This window comes from Anopheles arabiensis, chromosome 2 (genome assembly GCF_016920715.1).
Source record: "Anopheles arabiensis isolate DONGOLA chromosome 2, AaraD3, whole genome shotgun sequence".
Taxonomy (NCBI): domain Eukaryota; kingdom Metazoa; phylum Arthropoda; class Insecta; order Diptera; family Culicidae; genus Anopheles; species Anopheles arabiensis.
In genome coordinates, this window is record NC_053517.1 from 99904849 (window position 1) to 99926055 (window position 21207).

The 21207-nt window shown below is 47.4% G+C and overlaps 1 protein-coding gene across 1 annotated transcript in view; it reads left to right on the top strand.

Annotated features, from left to right (window-relative positions):
• The window catches only part of LOC120896292 (heparan sulfate 2-O-sulfotransferase pipe), a 121772-nt gene that overhangs the window by 86772 nt on the left and 13793 nt on the right, over positions 1-21207 (top strand). The gene's annotated exons all lie outside the window — the stretch shown is intronic.

Consider the following 21207-nt stretch of genomic DNA (forward strand, 5'->3'; position numbering starts at 1 on the left):
GTGGACCAAAAGCAACGATTTTCGGCTGGAATTCGTTTATGTTGTGTTGTGTGTGTGTTTGTTTTGTGCTCTGCAGCTGGCACGGAGGGTTAGGTTACAGGGCAAAGCGAACGACCTTGCCGTGCACAACTGTGGTTAATGTTTTTTTTTGAATTTTTAAAAACTAATAGCAAGTAATAAATTTTTAAATTCAAAAGAGATGAAAATTGATATTAATAGAAAAAGGTCCGCACTGTGACAAATGAAGCCCAGCGCTTGACCCAAATATGGGCGCCAAATTGAGGCAATGAAATGGCCATTTACATTCTAAAATGTCCCCTCCCTACAGCCACTTTTAAATGTTGGCTGCTAACGACCGTTTGTGGAGTTCATATTTCATCGCCAAAATGGCATTGATTTTACAGTGTTTAAAATAAAACCCCTGCAGCACATCGAAAAAGCGAAAGATCCTGTTTAATCCACTGCTAGCGTTCCTCTCATCGATGATCGATCGTATTGTGCTAAAAATGGGGTTCAGGGAGGGGCAACCCACGGCTCACACAAACTCCAACGTCCATGTGCAGCACATTTGTTATTCTTATTGTGAGCCGTTACGAAAGGGAGACAATTTCGTAACGGTACGGGGGCGTACGAGGGCACAGATGGCGTCAAGATGGCGCAATCGAAGACGAAAGAAAACAAATCGCACTACAAACGGCACGGGACGGGAAGAAAGGAACCGAAACGGGACCATGTCGATATGCCGACGACGCAATATCTTTCGTTGTTTTCCCCGGTTTCTGCCACTCTACGCCACCAGGAACAAAAGTAATGACGAACGGTCGGGCACGGCGTTTGACTCTTCAAGGACTTTTCTTCCCCATTCCCGGATTGTTTCACACACACACACACACACACACACACCCGAGAAAAGGGGAAAATGTAAAGGAATGCTACTAAAGGATCGATGATTAATGACACCTACAGAAAAGCTCTCGGGAGCGTCTTATCGTCAGCCACGAGTCGGGTGCAAGCGACGGGGTTGGCTTTTATTTACACACTTTATTATAAACTACCAAGGCCCTGAGCTGAGTGATGAGTCCATCATTCATCGCACGAGGTTTCATTTTGCAGTTAGCGGCGCTGTATTTTTTATTTCATGCTTTTTGAAATGGTTGATGTGCGTTTATGCCAAGGAAAGTGATCAGCGAGCCGAAGCAGCTGGGGAAGTAATTAGACTTCAAACTTCACACCTCTGATTCGACGGGAGGAGTTGAGCAATATGCAAACGGACATACACACACACACACACACACACAGAAGGTGCAGCCGGGCATATACATTCCCGTCCAGTGGGAAGTAATTATAACTAGATCGGGCGACTGGCTTTCGGTTTTACTAAAGCCCAGTGGGGCGCTCACTCTGACTTTGTGTGGACACAGATGCGCCTGAAGATCTAGCGAGCATCAACCGACCACGAAAAAAGAACCTCAACTCCAGAGCTTAATTGAATGCACGTCCAGTGGCGGGCAAATGCAAATGACTCTCGAGTTTTACTCCACCTCCGCGGTGCAGTGCGATAAAATGGAGTTAGAAAACATTTTCGCAAAACAATCAAGAAAAAGCAACCGGCCATCGGTGCACATCACTCAACATGGGGCAAAAAGCTCGAGACTCACTTACACACCCCTCTCTCCAAGTGTCTCTGGTGGACTAATAATGAAACGATGGGTTTCCATTACGAGGTTTTTGTATAAAGTTTATTATACATTGAAAGTAAAGTTGATGTTTCATGGCGAGCATGCGAATTAACTCTCTTTTTTTGTTAAACTCTCCTCATTAGCTAAGACTGCAGCACGTAATTGCGTTCTCGGTAGGACAAAAAACTGGAAGCGAGGATGATAATTACCAAACAATTGATAAACATATCTCTCTAAGCATGATCGCAGCAGCAATGTAGTAAAGATATTTCATTTTCAAGTTTCTCCAAAACCTAAACAAAAGTTTCAACACCATTTTTCCAACTGACACAGCGTGTTTCAACATTTTCCATGCAAAACGCTACACAGAGCAAAGTGCTGCAATTTCGCAAACACTTGCCGTAACAAGTTTGGAATCAAACCAAAAACGCAGCAGGAAAGATTGATGGCACTTACTTTCGATTCAATATTCCCTGCTGCCTAAACAGGCCAACGCTTGTACACAGCGTGTGTTTGGCTACATCGCCTGGCGCTTGGGTTTTGACCGCGCACTGCAACACTAGGATCGTTATTTATGAACCGTTCGAAAAGATTGATGAATTAGCGAGCAGCAATCAATGCGCAGGAGAGGTGCAGGCAGCAGAGTTTGATGCAGCAACCTGCAGGATGAATCGCCAATTGCGTTGCTTTTGCCGTTTTGTAGCTCAATTCTTTCTTTTTTTTACACCAAATGTTTCGCCCCCCGACGTGTTTTACGCTTCCTGCTATGGATTATTACTTTTTTATGTCTCTCTCTCCTTCTCGTTCGTTCTATATCAAACCATCCCTGACTGACCTTCGGCAGCTTGCCAACCCTTGCACCGTGCGGTGGCTTTGTTTGTTTTTGTTTCACTTGCCGAACGTGATCCGCACCCGACCTGACCCGTTCACTTCCTTCACTTCCACTGGCAAAAATGCATTGGATATGCGAATTATGCTGCGAATCGGTGCTGCGATGATTTTTACCGCAACCACAGGTCGAAGGGCACGCGAGCGCACCAGTCAAACCGGATGATTGATGATCGGGTAGGAGGGGGAGAGGAGGAGTGGGGGGCCCATAAATCGATGCGGTGTGCATCGTCCCGCTCCCGACCGCAATCTCTCGTGCAAATTGTGCAACACAGTGGCACACACAGACACTGCTCTTAAAAAATGATACCACGCGCGATAAGCGATAAGTGTAAGACCACTGCAACGATGGCAAATTACCCACCCAAAAAAGCGACCACTACCACTGAACGCTTCACGCAAGCCGGGTCTCGGGTGAGAGAGAGAGACGAAGGGGCCACTGATAAATCGAACATTAATTGGGGTTTATTTGAGTTTCATGTGATTTTATGATATTTTTCCACTCGTCGGTTGGTTGGATGGTTTGGTTTTTGTTTTTTTTGTTTTCTTTGTCTGCACCAAACCATCCGGTGACAGGTGCATCATGATGCACTTTACATTCATTGCAGCATTGCACACTTTATCGGTCGTAAATAATGGCCCGAGCGCGCTCCCACTCTGTCTCTCTGTTTCTATCAGTTTTGGCGCTAGCGAGCAACGATTTTATGTCCCTACTTAGAGCATAAACATCAACCGCTCCTGCTCCATCAGTAATCCATAAAAACTTCGTCAACATCAAGCCGAGCTCTTTGTGGGTGGGTGCAACATATCCCTGCCAGCTGGAACAAACAAAACCCCGTGAATAGCTGTCATAAACTAGCATTGCATTTGAGCACCACGAGGCTGCCATCTGCCGGTGGTTTAAGCGGTTTTCGTTTTGTCTGTGTCTTTCAACAAAATTGCAAACAAACAAACAAAAAACAGGCACGCACACAAGACATCCACCGCGCGTGGCACCACAAATTGGCGAAAAGCTTGTGCTCGGGCGGCGATGCACCCGAGAGGAACACGTGTAATTGCATAAAGTTTCCTTTCTCCGATGTCGTCGCCGCCCGTTCGCATGACAGAACAGAACAAAGCGAACACCCCACCAAAGCGGAAGAAGTACGCATCATCATCCTTCATTGTGCAAACCCACACACGGCCGCAACAATACCCCCGAAACTGAAACGTCACATTTCTGCAGAAATTTCCTTACAAATTCAGTAGAAAGGAGCTTTTGTTCACCGATTCCTGCACCTGCACTTACAATGTTGCGGGATAGTAATCACAGTCACACAAGCTCTCTCTCTCTCACACACACACATACACCTGAGTACATAATTTTACAGTGGTAACGATCGCGAACGTAGTTTATCCAATGTCAACACCGAGGCAAAGTTTTCCCTCAAACGCGCGATAGATAAACTTTTGCGGCGCTAACTTTGGGGCCGCCGGTTGTGCCGAGAATATGGTTTTGGGGGGGGGGGGTTTATTGAATCAACTACATCGTTCGAGTGCCACTTGCGCGCTACATACGCTGACATCGATAGCATTGAGGGTTTCGCGTACAACTACACCAAAAAGTGCTCTAAGGCACACCAGTTCATCATCACCATTCCCCAAAATGCTTTTTATGCCAGAATGCCAATTGGCGGTTACTCTACGAAATGTGGGAATTACATTCGCAACTTTGATTGAGTGAAACTGTAAACTTTTCGCTGTGCGGCGAGGTTGGAGAAAAAAATCAAATAACAAACTAATATAAAACAGTATCAAAAAAAAACACTCATGCGCTCTTTCCATTTCCAAGTTAGTTTCCGGCTTTGGATGAGCTAAATTAAACATAAATTTGTCAAGCGTCTCAAATTGCAACAACTTTTCTCCAGAATCCATTACGCGAGAGTTGTTTCGCTCGCGGTTAGGCTCACCACACCACGCCCGGTGGCGTTGACTGTGGTTTGATCGTCCTCTGTCCCGATTCTTAATGTTCTTCACTGACCCATAAATTCTAATCCCTCCCTGCCGGCACTGAACGGAAAGCCCACACAAACGACTGACTTATCACCGGCGGCAGTACGGAAGCCAAACCTGCCGCAAACAACGCCAAATTGCTCACGCATACAAATGAAAACACACACACACACACCAAGTCGACAAACAAACAAACAAATCGATCAACGCAATCCGGAAGCTCCTCGGCATCCAAAGCGGGATCAGAACGCAACGATGCGGATTGCCCGAGTGAGGTAGATAAGTTTAAGGGACTCGCCCGGGAGCTGCGAGGCCAACCACTGCCAAACCCCATATCTAGACAGTTGCGTGCTGTGTGTGTGTTTGTGTATATCGTTCGTTAAATATTGCAAAACCACCATGAATTAATTATGGTTCTAATTTCTATCCCATCTCTTCTCCCGTGTCTCTCGCTCCACGCTACCGTTTGCCGCTCGACTAGAAGGTTCGTCGCTTAAGCCGCGCGCCCGCCGAAGAAGCCGATTACCCGGCTCGGGCTTACCGCAGCCAAGCAGTCCGGCGATCCTGGGTCCACTGATTCGCTTCATGCTAATTAAAGCCCGCCCGCGTACGGTCGAAAGGCTGAGCTGAGCGTGGCTAATCGCACCGGGACGGGCCCGCGTCCGGCACTGCTCGTTGCAAGGCAAAAGGAATCTTAATAAATCATCCCCGAAAAGTCGTTATCGGGGCAAGGGCCCAGAGCCCAGTACCTTATCTCTTTCCGTTGCCTTTCCTTTCTTTTCTAGCCCTTTTTTTCTTGCTGTTAGTGGCAAGAAAAGCTGCTCGCGCGAGTACAAATGAAAAGTAAACGAAGCTCGCCCACGTTCTGTGATGCACCACAATCGGTGGAGCATAATTTTTTCAAACCCCCTTTTTTGTGATCACTTCCTACTAAACACTCACTAACACACACAGCGCCAGAAGAATCATTAAAGATTGCCGAACGCAACGCTCCGGATATCGCACCGACTCTTCCGACCGACCGACCGAGCTCGCAAAGGAACAATCTATTTTATTCTTTGCCACCGTCATCCGCTCCTTCCTTCCTTTCTTTGCCGAAAGAAAACGATAATATAAAAGACTTATACTCGTTGTGCACCGGGAGCGAAGTGATGGCGAGGCGGCGGCCACCGCCGCTTAATAGTATCATTAAACCGTAATGCCGAGCGTAATTATCGTAACCATCTGCCACCGGTCAGAACGGGCTTGAAGGGGCCCAATAACGCCCGGGGGGATGAAGCCAGGGGAAGAAATTGGGATGCGCAAAGTCTATTTTGTGCTGTTGCATCACCCCTCGTTTTAGTCCCCCCCTGAATGTGAGGAAGAGAAGATAGTTAATAGTGCGCGCCCCGACCGCCGCGACTTGCAGCGCCCGGCCTCATTAAGCGGCGAAACACACACTGTTTTCGCTGGCGATTTTTCAGTCCGTTCTAACGCAAATCAGCCACCGCCCGATTACCATCTGCTTCGGTTAAGAGATCGTTTGCCGTTGCGCGTTGGGTTGGGAATAAATTACTGCTTTAATTTTAACCACCGCGCATTACCCCCGCCGCGATTGATTGCGCGAGAGGTGTGTCGATTAAATAGTGTCGATTCTGGCAACGAGAGAGAAAGAGAGTTACATTAATTGGTTTAATATGGTAGTTTGTGACTTGTTGTTGCATTTTTAAGCGTAAATGATACATAAAGATTGCTTGATTGCAATAACAGCATAAATGGCGTCCCTTTCGATGCGTCCAATTGCAGTGAGTTTACGTTTTCCTTCCACGATAAAGTCAATTATGTACAAATTGCATTCAAAAACCCCAACCAAACATGCTCGCATCGTTCGCTGGTCAACTGATACGAGACACCATCAGCATTTCAGAGTGTGCAAAACCCGGTACGGGAATGCTGCTTAATCTTCACACCTACCGAAGGCCGACTTAAAAACTTTCCCTACCTTCCTGCCGAGCACGATAAATTTAATTTTCACTTCCGCACAAAACTGGCACAGATGCACGAGAGTACAAACGAAAGCGGAACCTTCGCTTTCAGTGCCAGACAGGCATAAAAACCCCGGCACACACTCACACACCTGAGAAATCAGCCTTGAAGCTTGGCACGTTCCGAGCGAGCTTCGCTAGAATTCATCTTTTTCCCTTCGGTCGGTGATGTAATTCTATTCCGAGCGTTTGCTAACTTTCATCCCGCCCAGCCGCTCATTCACTTCCCTCACCAACCCACCCTCCGGGGATGGCTCAACTGAGCTTACGGTAAATAACTCGAGACGTTAACGGGCATCCCAGGAACACCCAAGTACCCGCCGAAGTCCCCGCCTGGTTGTGGAACGAGGGCGCAAAGGTTGGCCGGCGACCGGGTGGAGACGGGCTCAATTGGCGTCCGCCAGGACGAAAGTGAATAAAATCACAACCGAGCGCACGATGGCAAAGATGAAAGCGCAACGCTCCGTCGATAATGTAAGCAGCTGACGTTAATAATTAATGTGGAAAATTTTGAAGATCGTACACAGCTCAGGGCCCGTAATGTCTCTCTCTCTCTCTCTCTCTCGCTTGGGGAAACATAAACAGAGCAGCTACCCACGCGAAGAAGAATTACAATGCGCCCGAAGAAAGAGCCGTGTGCCATGCTTGCGGACCGGTTGCTTTTCGAAGCAATCGGGGCATTAGCGGGGTCTGGCAGGTTGTTTTTGTGATACCGAACGGCGAAGATGTGCGTTCGTCCTTGCTACAAGACACCCAGCAAAGGGGAGCATTTTACTTTACTACGGGAGCTTGTTTCTTGACGACACAGAGAGAGAGAGAGCGCTGAGATTCGGTATTGAAAGCAAAAATTCATCGCGCGAACCTTGTCGGACCAAACGAACCTCCAGCAGGACAAGCGTTGGCCCGCCAAAAGGGCCAACTTTTAATATGGCTAAATAGCGCACCTTGCGCTCTCCCGCTCTATGTGTGTGCTTGGGCGAGTGTGCTTAATTAATCTTCGTTTCGGGAACGATCAGCTCTAAATGGTGCCTCACTCACTCTCGCCCGGGCGTCCCGGGAGCGCCGTCGGGCGCCATTTCCCACCGGCATGCTTGGCAGCAACAGCTTAAAGCGCTTCTGCTGCAAGATAAACAAAGGCATTAGTTATTAAAACGATAAAATATTGCACTCCCCGTGATCCAGTGAGCAGTGCGCGAAACCACAGCGAACACGATTGGAATTCACTAGCCAATTTGCTAATCTTTCAGCAGAGAAGCTCTAATGTACTCCACCTTTCATTCTTCTCAAACTCAATCCACTATCAGCCGAAGGTAGCTATTTTTCCACACAGCTACGTTAATGAGGTAACAAAACCCTCCGCCTCCAAATAAGCAGCAAAGTAGCCACAAGCCATGCCAAGTAACATACTCCATTTGTTGGCATCATGTCTCTTTACCGGATCCCGGTAGTTCGATTCGAATTCCAAAACCTCCACAACAATACACAAACCGCACGGAAGCCATTGAATAGCGCAGTTAGTGAAATATTTTAATATCCACACCACACCGAACACACACACACACTCACACATGTATTCTTGCATTCTTGTGTCCGGCAACTGCAACCGTCTGCATTCAGTGCATTCTCACCGTACCGGTCTAAGGTGACATTCGTAACCGGAACACGCGTTTGATTATCGTTCGACATCGTGTACCGAACCGCAAGTGCTGATGGGAGACATGGCATCGTTTAGACATCCCTCCCTTACCACGCACCCCACTCCCGGAGTGGGTGGAGCAGAGTGAGAAAACAGTTGTTAGATTTGCATATCAAACATAGTCCACTGCTTACCGGAATCTCTTGCCGACTGACCGATTCCCCGGCAAGCGAGTGCTACGTGCGAGTAGCAGCAGTAGCATTGTTTGCGGTCAACCACTAGGACACCATCGTCACCACCACCACCACCACCATCATCATCATCATCTTTAGAATCAGACACCACTGCCACAACCAACCGATCCGGAGATCAACGCATTCCCGTAGCGGGTTGCGTGGGTAAGAAAATCGAACCAGAGAGATTCCAACGTTGTGCACGTTCGATGACAAAAGGGATGACCTGTCGCGTACTGGCTAATGGCGTTTTGGCCATGCCACTATCAGGAAGCAGGAAACTTCCTCCTCGGGGGCTAGGACTATAGACGCTCCACAGCCGGTCCACCTGTTGGGCCCATTTGGCTACCACGTTCGCTCCAGCTCTGCCCCAGGATTGATCAACGGTATGCCGAGTTCCTGGCGCATTATCAGCACAGCCACAGCACAAAACGACGCCCCCGTCACTACAACGGCGGTGCACCGGTGCAGAGATAAACCGAGTGAGTTGTGTAAATGTTTACCCAATTGCTGACCACCGGGCTCAGTCCTTAGTCTGAAATGCCCGGAACACCCGGGACCTGCTAATGGCCTTTCGGGTTGGGCGGGCATCGCCAAGTAGTAGCCAGTACCGGCAGTCGGCTTCCGGAGATGCCCCATGTTCGGGGAGGCAAAGGCAATCGATGACGACCTCCGTGCGGGGAAGCAGAGTGAGATTGTTGATTCTGTTAGTGACTTGTCGGTGGTGTACGGTAGGTACACTGTCGCTTTCTTTCCAAACGGTGGCATCCACCACCAGCAGCAGCATCCTTCGACGCGTTTGCATCCGAAATCGATCAAACACACACACAAACACACACACACAGCTAAATCCTGGAGGAAGCAATTTAGCAACAAATTCACCGTGACGCCACTGCGCCGATAAGGCAGGTATAGCAAGCACCGGCATCCGTTGTATTCTGATTAAAATGATTCATTTGCTGGAAACAGGTTTGGAGGGGGTAGCCGGTTCTGGGAATAACAGTTGAGGTTTGCTTCAGAAACTGTCACACTGCTCTCTGTCAGTCATTACGCAGAAATCACTGTTTGCTCGCAACACAAACAATCGTTTGATACAGTTTGACCGATTGAGGTTAGGAAGAAGCATCAGTGATGGCTTCAATTTAACACAGGAGACTACTTAGAACAGGGATGAGAATAGAATTTCGGGGAACTGTGTACTATTGCGTATCCCGCGCGTTAAAGCTTTTTGACCTGACAGGCTTTAGTGCCTTAGGTCCTTAAGTGGTGGCTCTCGATATCCTGTTAATCTAGGGGATTTTCTCTTGAACTGTGTAACTTAGCGGCCGCGTCGACGAATCTTTGTGATTTGATGGCAATAAATGTCAAAACAAACCTTAACGCTGCCACCTAATGTCACAAAAACTGACGAGAAAGTGTATCGGATCAGCTTCCGATAGTGTGAAAAAACTCAATAATTCTATACTAATTCCAAAGTAATCTCCCGAGCCCATCGTTTAACAAACCCGCCTCAAAAACCCAACACTATCGACCAGCAAAAACCTCAATATTAACAGCTCTATTTTGCTATCGGGACACGGGTCGAGTTGGTGAGCAGTACATCCCATTCGTGCAACAGAATACATCTTTCAAAGACGACACCGAAAATCGGAAAACTCAAGCGAACGGAACGCTAAACCGCCTTAAGAAACAGAATTAATTGCTGCCGGCATCTTCAGAACCGTGTCGCTTTCAGACAGGGGGAGCTTCTTCTCTAGCAGCCTAGCAGTCTTCAGGCAAATACTGCCCCGGTGGTAGCCAAATCGGCAAGACAACACTGCTGCCGCTTGCTGCTGCTCCTGCTCTAATTGAATAATAGCTTCGGATCAGTTTCACGAAAAAGAGACGCAGCACCGTGATCCGTTCCAGCCGTCCTTTAAAGTGTCGGGTGGCATACAGCAAGCAGCCAGTTGCTCCCGTCCCGTGTTTCCCACGACCTATTACCCCCCTCCCTTGCGTTTGACGAGATACGCCTCATTTCGGTTGATTTATCGACTGAAATTAATTCAGTGCGCCTTCGTCGTCAGCGCCTTCCATCATCCTTAATTCTGTTGTGTTGCTTCTTGAAATCGGCGCTCCGGAACCGACTCTCCGGATGTCGTTGGCAAATGCTCTGTGTAGCCCTTTTCCATTTTCAAAGACCCGACTGGACTATGGCAAGCATAGTGGTGGTGTTGCTGCATCATTGTAAGGCCAGCACCGAGAGCACCCCCCGCCAGGCGGGCAAGTTGATTTGGAAATGCACCGGGACGGGGCATTCGCACTGGGAGAAGGACATTCCCTTATTTGATGCCCTATTTTGTAAGGCGAGCACACCTGACGAGACACGTTCTGCTTCAGCCCGCCCACGGCACATTGTGTTGCACGCAAAGCTGCGACCGGAACCGGGTTGCAAAGGGATGCGATTCCTTTGCAAATGCAAATCCTCTCTCGCCGCCGTGCGGTCGACTGCTGGTACGCAATAACTTTCGATCGTTGACGCTCCATAAAGCTCAAAAGCTCCCCGACACATCCGCGTCCACAACCCATCCATCCTGTGGAGTGTCTTTGTCACTGCGGTGACCGTGAGTGATGCTGGGTGGGGAGGGTGCAGGCAGTAAGGTGTATGGCTACATCACCGTCGCTAGCTCACACTAGGTCGACTAGGCCGACTCTCTATTGCCATATTTACATACCGCAAGGAAGGGGGTTGGATGATAGGTAAAGTAAATTACGATTATTCTTCCCGGTCACGGTGGCATGGTACTCTGCGCATGCAGCGTCCGACGTGCCGTGGCGTTTGATGTGACTAGCAGTAGTTGTGGCCTGTGGTCCTGTCGATTCTCCCTACTCTGCCCGGAAAGGTGAAGCATTCAATGAAGAGGAGTGTTTTGCAGTTTAAACACCCAAAAACGATTCCAACGCTTCCGCACTACATTTCATCCCTATGTTAGTGCCGGATATTGTGTTCGAGTTGTTCCAGCACCAATTGCACCCAACCAAAGGAATTCCCGAAAACAATTGCTGCCTCGTTCACTCTCTCTCTCTCTCTCTCTCTCTCTCTCTCTCTCTCTCTCTGGTTCTCTACACTTGCGAGTTTGCTTTGCACAAAAAGCAGGTGTAGTTATTGGAAGGGAACGCAATTGTTTTGCATCCTAGCCCAGACAACCGGAACGGGACAGCTCCTCTTCGGAGCAGCTCCAAAAGCTCGCTGCTGCATAGAGTACTACATTGTTGTGCTCACCTTACCCATTAATTGTTCAGTGTGCATGCAGCGAGAGCAGGGCTAGCAGCATGATAAGATCCCTAGCACACACACCGAGCTCAGAGAATGAAACGATTTCGAGTTTGAGTTTGATTGAAAAATGTTTGCCCCTCACGCACGCACGGACACGAGCGGAACGCTCCGGTGCTTCATGCTTTTGGGATGGAGACGATCTAATTTATGGCACTGTGCACGGTATATCGAGTGCGGTAGATAGTGCTGGTAGCTTCTTTAATTAAATGCACAAAATTCAGGTGCTTCCACGTACATATATATATCACGCTTCCCTTGCTTAGCTACGAACGATAAAGGTGTATTTTTTCGGTCGGATTCTAGTTGGATAAGGGGGCAAACATCTAAATCACATGGTTTGCACCATTGTGGATTGTAAAAAATCCCTCTCTAAAATGTTTGAATTTGATTCCATTGCGTTTGTTCTTCGTGCTGGACTAAATATTGTTTTCCAATGCAAAAAACACATATCCCTAGTCACTCACATTCATACCGGCTCTTTTGATCTTCATGGAAAGCTTAGTGGAACTGGTTCAATGTCCTGTTTTGTTTTACCCTTCTTTTAAAATCCCATCGCCCCATACGGCACTCGCACAAAAAGGGCACAATGACAAAATGGGGTTTGCTTAGTTGCGCCCCTCGACACAACATCTTTCGGCCCCCGGACAGCAGCGGGCCCCTATACAAAAGCTCGCTCTCTCAAAAGCAACATACTAGCAACAATTTAAATTGACAACAACGATTCAAATGGATGCAAAGGACAACAATCGTTTGCTGTACGGCCCCGGGGGCAGATACTGGAACTAACATTATTTAGCTGAATGGATGTTGCATCAGCTGTGTGAGGCTCTAGTACAAAAAAAAAACAAGTCTCTCTCGTCCAAAGAGGGAAATAACAAAAAGTGGCAAAAAATGTATAGATATATCAACGCAGCAACAACGACAACAACTACAAAAAAAACGGCTGGACAATTTCCCCCAGCACACCGCAACGGAAACACTGGAACGACGACGGGTGTGCGCAATTTTCCGTCCTGTCCTCTCCTTTTGTTGCCAGCGAGCGCCAGCAAGAAACGCCGGCGCAAACACAACGGGGGAATGGACATGACACGCGAAACGCTCGATGAGCCCGAGGCGTTACCAGGGCAGTCAATTTTCATCTTCAATTTGCACAGTCGTGGGTCGGGGGGATGGGATGGGGACAGCAATTGGGGTAGTTCGTGAACGGCTGAACGGTGCCCTTCAGATGATGGCACTGATTCGCTGCCGTACAGCTCGCCCAGCAGGCGACACCACCGAGAAGGCCAGGAGGAGATGATTTTTACTAACCACTAGACAAATAATCCACCGCTCGTGGCAAAACCCTCCTCCCCTGGTGCACACGCTGCACCCTGCTTCGGCTCATCCAAACGCCCATTCCCGATAAATCCATTCCCCAGTCCGCCACCGCAATGACTAAACGCAATGGCCGACGTGTGTGTGTGTGTCCAACAGGCGCAGCAGGATACGATCGTTGTCCAGGCAATAACAATTTCTCGGTACTTCAACTGAGGCAGTGTTCTGGTTCGGTTTTGGTTGCGGGATAAATGGGGGAAAATAGTAAATTGATATCAATGCCTGAGAATGGTGCTGAGAAGTACTTGGTGTGGTCAGGATTGATTTGAACAGACCAATTGGATAGAAGTGACAGCTCTTGCAGCTTATCCTTATGCCCTTGCATTTATATGAAGAAGCGTTTCAATACTTTCTAATAATAGGCTTTAGATAGGGTCCCTACGATCGTACAGTTCATAGATGAAGAACGATTTAATCAGTGCTGCAAAATGTCATGAGCACCACGTGATGATCACTACCGAAAACAATGAACATATCCGTGGTAGCATGATATTCATTGCTGATACTCAATCAAAGTGCGTCATGGTATGCAAGAACGCGACACGCGAATGCTTGAGTCCAGCCCGATACTCTGACTGAAAAGCGCAGCTAAATGCCATTGGAAACATAATCATGACTTTTTTCTTGCCAAATGTACTGCACAAATACCACAGTTTCAGTCACCCAAACACTCATGACTGAAACGAAGTTCAAGTCAATTCACGTACGCAACTGTGATGATCAGGGGTGAGACTCAAAAGGAACTAATACACTTGCGGCGCTCAAATGCTTTATCATTCTACCCACCAGACCATCAAAGCAGACAGAGCGAGAAAGCATGCTCATTTTGTTGCTTGGGACCACCTGCCAAGTATGTCCCAAGAATGTCGGGTTTATCACCGACAGAAAATGTAGCAACCGAGTGACTGACCAAGAGTTGGTTGCACACAATGTTACCAAGCATGTGATGGTGCAGCAACCTCTGATCGTCACAGTAGTACTCGTGACGCTAACATGATTTTGTGTCAGTCGGTTGTTACAGTGTTTCAGTTTGTCATGCCTGTGTCAGTGACATTTTGCTACACTGATCACATTTTGCAGCAATTGATTTAATCATTGTAAACGGAGGTTTCAAAGTAAAACATTTTGTAGTGCTTTATAACGCCTGATTAGATGGATGAATAACATAATTTAAAAGTATGTTCAATCTCATTCGTGAATACAATTATAAAATAAATTGCACTACGCAAATTACCATTAAGGCAAACGTTATGAGTTTCCTATCAAACAACCTTTATCGTCGCATCGTTACATTGTTATTATTTACCATATTATTAATTACAAAAAAACGTACATTATCAAGATAATAACGATAAGAGCATTGCCTTATCGGATGGGTTATAGTGTCCATCGTGAACACGCACAGCCCCAAGGACGCACCATCACGTTGGCACATGAGGCACGAGGGCTGGACAAATCCGAGAGTCTGCTGCATACCATTTTTTTCACCCGTTCGTGTAGGGTTTACCGTTTTTGTCGCAACGTTTTCAACAAATGCTGCTGTTACCCCAACAAGCACTGCAAAATGAAATCGTTTATTTTCATTTGACATTCAACCAGGACAGATCAGGACAGCGCAAACCGAACCAGAGCCAGCGCGCACTGACAAAGCATGCAACATTTTCCAGCATACAGAGATGACCCCCGCCTTTCTGGGGCTTCGTGAGCATTCTGGGGTTCCGGGTTTTACACATGCTGTGTGTATTTCTATGTACAGATCTCGACCATCGCACACCTGGCGTTTTGCAATCCAATGCACCTGGCAATGCAGTGCAGCTCGCCTGCTGCTCTGTGCCGGTGTGGAAGATTTTTACCCCAGTGTCATTTGCCAGATTTTAAACCCAACAAACCACCCAACAAAAGGCTGGATAGACATGGGCTCTCTCTCATGGAAAAGTGCGTCGAAAAAACGGTAGGACATTATTTGTGCTTATAGTCAAGTGTCTAAGCCACGCTGAGCGTTTCGGGATTGGTTTCAGATTTTGTGGCCAATGTGGCACGACGGCAGACCGGGACCGGGACATTCCCCGGGATGGCCGGTTTCTGTGCACAGCACACCTTTGCCTGCACAGCAAAGCAAAGCATCTGCACCTGCAATGATGATGCTATTGCAAATTACAATCACACAAAATCTGAAACAGAGAGTAGTAAGGGAAGTGTGCGAAGGACCAACAAAAATCGCTCCAAACTATCCGCAACGGGAAGAGACGGCGGCTAATGGCAGCAGACAGCAGTCGGTGTGCAATATAATGCACCGAAGCTAACTTCTTTATGCAAATTAATAAGATTCCAAGCTCCCGCTCTCATCCGCACACGAGCACGGAAGCGTAAGTTGATTATTCTCGATGCATACAAATCTCGTCTCCACCCAACGTGTAAGTACGTTTGACAGCGCGTGCACTGTGCGGAAGTGGTTGCTTCTAACCGCCCTTCCTACGCGAATGGATTGTGTAAAATGTGCACATAAACATAATTAGCTACCCTGGAGCGTGGAATTCGAAAGGGAAGAATAGTGCACCGTGCCCGCCAGCTCCACAAAACCAACGGAACGATGCAAAGTTTGCGCCCCAGCAGTTGCAGCATTAAAACTGACGAACTTCTCAAACATCGACAGCAGCTTCACCCGCCACGGAGTGACGGGAGCATCCCCCTATGGTCGACGATGCCTTTCAGTTAGGATTATGAAATTCGCTCACCGAAAACTTTTGTTTGAGTACAGTTTGATTACAGTTGGTGTAACGCTGCGCTGCTCGTTTCACACCGTTACCGTAATGAAACACATAACGACTCTCAATCAATACTGTTTCTCGCGCTGTAAAGTGCGTGCGGTGGCACGTCTTCCCATCGAGCTCCGGGATACGATAACGCGCGCGCACGTAATTTAAGGTACAATTAAACTTCATTATCGTGCAATAACTTACACCGGCGCGCACTGCGAACAACCTAATGGTCGATACAAAACGAAAACCTTTGTGAATGCTGTGACAATTGCCACCCAGCTCAGATACACTCTCTCTCTCTCTCTGTCTCTCTGTGTAATCTTTGCACGCGTTGCTCGGTCGCCCTATTGCCGAAGATTCTCGGGGAAGACAGAAGCCCCAATCAGCTCCAGCCGCAGCTTAAAGCTGTCGACTCCAATGGCAACAGCATCTGGAGCGAACACGGCCCGGAGAGCGTGTACACGTAGTAGCCGAAGTAGTGTGCGCTGGAAATTTAAACAGTTTCCGTTAATTACACTTCACATCATTACGAAGCTTCAGGGTCTTCGCCTTATCTCGTGTGTCTCGGTCTCGGAGCTCTCGGGGTGGTATCGAATCGAGAAACGGAGATGCTACCCGTGCACTATATGGGATGCCGGTGTCTTCCCGGTGTAAACTCTCCCTCTTTCACTCTCTAGCTCTCCCTCCTCGTCTATCGGTGTCTATCTCGGAAGATGTAACTACGTCCACAGAACAGCAGCCACCGCGAACGCGTCAGACGACGCGCCTCGTTGACATCATTACGTGCTGCTTCGCGTGAACCACAAAATCCAAGCCCAAATCTCGCCCCCTTAATGAAAGACGAGCGAGAAGTCGCCGGATTTGTATGGCCAATGTCAGGGAGAAACAAATCCTTATTAGCATCTTAAATTGGATTACAAACTTTCATTCTGGCGCTGGTGCTGGTTGGCTGTTGCCAACGCCGTGTGTCTTTTTCACCTTTTGATTTCTGAAGTCGCTTCGTTTGCTTTTTTTGTTGTTGTTGGCTTTCGAATCTTGGTGTTGCTGGGATTGAACTGAATCGTTTCGCGATGGTACGGCAACAAATTACACGGTTCAAGACGGTCCGTGACGGAGCTGCTGCTCGCGGTGCGAAGATTTGCTTTTACAGCGCTGGTGACAAGGTTAAACGGATCGGAGATGGTTTAGATGTTCCTGGTGATGGTGACATGGTGAGCGTGTATGGTGACTGTTGGATGAAGCCTTTCGTGATTGGCACAGAATACAGCTTTTGATGCTCCAGACACCAATAGAACGGATTAAAACTTATGCTTAGCATCATGTTCAGTGGCAACGGGTTTCTGAACATTGCAACAACCAATGTATGCTTTCTTGGGTACGGCATTACTTACAAATAACATCCAAGCGTTGAACTTTCAGAAGAACATTTAATAACTAACCTTTCACAAGAGCATAGACATCAAAAGTTGTCATACAGAGCATGGGACAGTCAATCTACAATGTTGCACACCACATTCAAAAGGGTACACTCTGCCCATCAACTGCTCATGAGCGTTAACTCTCTCCCTCTGCACTGCACGACACTCGAAAGCTAACAGATTTCATTGTATACTGACAGCGCACCCGTCCGATGCGTTTACTTCATATTTTGACCAATTTGTCATCCGTACTATCACAGTTGAACCGACCACAAAGCCTGCTTTTTTTTCGTTTTCAAGTGTCTCCCCTAGCACAGATGTGCGTACAACCGTCCGACGCACAAGACGACGACTCTCAATGCTGTCCTTTTTCATAGCGATGGCAGTGGAACGTGGATGAATGTATGGGGATAAAACCGTGAGGAAAATGTCTCCCATTGATGCTGCAAGAGTACCGGCACACCACACTCAACAATGCCAATGTCAATCATACCGTCAAGGGCCGCCTCGTACACTTGCAACAGCATTGTAACGAACGAGCGGCCCAAAAATCAATTCTCGCGAGCAATTAGGTTCCAATGCAACTACGCAACACGGAACAACGCAAACCGAAACCGATTGCGTCCGATGGTTTTGTTTGGTGGTTCTGGTCTGGTTTAGGGTGTTTTGATTTTTTCTTCTTTTCTCCTCCATTTACTGCACCATTTTTGCACCTGGCTCAATCTGCTGGATTACAGCAGCAGAAAACCACCAGGGGAAAGGGTAGCATCATGCAGCACACTCTAGCGCCAGTAAGCAACATTAAACCCGTACGGCCACAATCTCTGCACCATAAATTAGTCAACCCGAGCGGACCCCCAATCGGGGTAGCTTGGTAGGATGACCGATACTAGACAGAGCGAGAGAGAGAGAGAGATACACCCGAGCCCTACCTGGCATGGCCTCCGTCCCCAAAACTCCCTTGTGCGTATCATTGTACCGTGATCGATTACACCGCACAGACGATTGCAGCGGGAAACTTGGCAGCGAGCACGCGTTACCCGCTCAGTAATTGCAACTCTTCGAGCCCCACAGACCCGGCACGCGGTTGCACTTCGGCCCTATCGGTTACATGCTTCTGGTGCTTCTTCCACAATTGATTCTACACCATTTGCAAACCCCCCGAGTTGGTCTCCCCTCATTTCCTCCCGAAAGGTCGAATTGAACCGATTGGGTGGGCACTGGTGGCTGGTTCGCGCACTCTGCAGCACGCTGTGGTTTTGTGGGCAATATGATGTATGCGCACTGTACCCGGTCGGTGGTGGTATGGTAAGCGTTTGGCTAGCTGTTTGCTATTTCGTAGTTCTTTGTCGCTGGCACGGTAATTCAGGCGGAACAGAACAGGAACGGGGATGGAATGTACTGCTGCCACTGCAGAGAAGTCCTTGCTGCAATCGGTATTCGGAAGAAAATTCACATTTATTTTTATCCAACGTACACCAATTGTATGGTTCAAAATCGGAATATTTGTAAACATTCTTCAAGTTCTAAGCAGATTTAGGAATTTCTTTACCAAAGCGAGTGAAATAAATACAGAACGAACGCACAATGGACTAAGTATTTGTCTCAAGCACACTTATGTATTATTTCAAGGTTCTTAGTCCTTTGTTGACATCTTGGAACATCTCGGATTAGTCCAAGATCCAAAGTTTCGAGACTGTGTTTTGCGGTGTACTGGAATTGTGAGATGATATTCTTAATATAAAGATGATCTTGCTCGAAGTAACAGACTATTTATTATCTTTCATAATTATTTGAAATCCTATTTAAATGACTTTCCCTACTCTCTTCAAGAAGTTATCTCGTTCAATTCATGAAAGAAAGAAATTCAATTACATACTTCAGACAAACTTGTTAAATGATTTCAGACATTTCTTAAAAATAGTACCTTGCAGTCATCAGATTATATCGACAAAAGAAGGTCCTAACAAAAAAATAATGATATCTAAAAAAAATACACTAACATCATAGATTTCATTCTATACCCCAACAACTTCCTCATACATTCCCCCTATTGTAATCTTCTGAATTCTAAAGAGAATATTGCCAACAAACACAGAACAACTCCTACACATCTCTCTATTCAAACTCCGAAACACGACAGCATTGAGGCAATTGAGAAAAAAATGTTAATTCACTTTTAATAGACGAGCTCATTAAATTTCGTCTTGTTTAACATGGCCATACATGAAACCGAACGTTTGGTAATGGCAAGCTAGCCTACCAAAGTGTGCCGGCGCCTTACGCGTACCTCCTCCTTGATGGAATGACGAAATTCACGATCGATGTCGTGCGTCGTGTGCTCTCAATTGCAAACCGACTATGAATACCGAGCTCCGTTCCGTTCCAACGCCAAAATCGGGAAGAAATCGCACACCACATGCGTCTATGGGTGTACGGTGTACGCTAAAGCTTTGGTGAAGGGTGGCCGATTGAACTGTCCGACCAGTAAAGTGTTGGGCATGCGGTTGGACACGACCCGATCGATTCGTGTAAGCCGTTTATAGTTCGAGCTAGTTGCATTAGAATGGCTGTGCTTTCCCTTTTCGCGGAGGTGAATAGGCAACGATATTGAGAGTACTTTCTACGAATGTTTTGTAAATCATGCTCCTATTCTTACTGTCCTTTCCAATGCTATTGATAGACACTTTCAAATGTATTCTGTTTAGTACAGGAAACAATTTTTATACACATCAATCAAGATAAGGTAAAACCCGTCCCAATCCATTGACCACTCGAAAACAGGCCCAACATGGCTAATCCCATCTCTTCAAACAGACACTGTCCCATCGCTCGAAATATGTTTGCATGACCTCCATTGCTCCATGCTGTGGGACGTTAAACGGACGCAGTCATCCGTGCGACACACGACGAACGGGTTCATATGTTTATGTGTTTGTCTGTTGTTCAATTTTTCTCCCAAACAACCCCAACCAAATGCCGATTGATCGAACGTGTTTTCCCTCGTCAGGGCACTGCCAAGAGGACGACATCCTTCCGCTTCGCGTCACCAACGCTCACATCCTCTATGCGTACACTCGTAAGCTCCTTCCAAAGACAACATTCGCTCCCTTGCATCCCGATCCCTGCCCGAAGTGGTCTAATGGCGTACGACTGTCCAACGGGCAACGGTTCCCTTCGAACGGTCCAGGCGTTTGGTGATGAGCAAATAATAATATTTTGCTACCGAATTAAAACCCCTAGTAGTGTGCCGGGAGAACACACACACACACACCCATCATTGATGGTGCAACTTCATCTCAACATCTCCTCTACCGACCCATCGGCCCCAGTATGTCTACGGGGGTTGAGGCAACGCTTCTCGTATGTGATGCGTTGATATCGCAGCACATATAGCGGAGGCGTAGGCTTTCAGGCACGGCGACTATTTGACAGTCGATCGAACGGACTCGATCGATGGAAATGAATAAATTATTCCGTTGGCTGACCCGTTGGCTGCAATGTTGGAGGTTTGCAGTCGCATTCGCGCTCACGCCATTTGAAAGTATGATGAGAATGAAAATCCGTCCCCGTTGACGTTTGCTTTTCCCCCGGTTTCCAGCGCTATTCGTCCTAGTTTTGCTTTCGGTTTCGCTTCCGGGGGTGTTTTGGCGAGGCAGCATGTCAGCAGCTGTCAGCGCGATACGGTATAGGCACCAGTGGGCGATCAGCACATTCTCCCGAACGGGCTCTACCTCGGAGGATTAAACTGTTGTTATCATACATTTACATTTAATGGGTCACAGCTCGGAAGATTCATCCGAAAAGTAAACGTGCTAAGTTGATAAGGTTCATCACTTTTTGTCGAATAAAGATTTTAAATGACAATAAGAAAGCTTTCTGACTAAT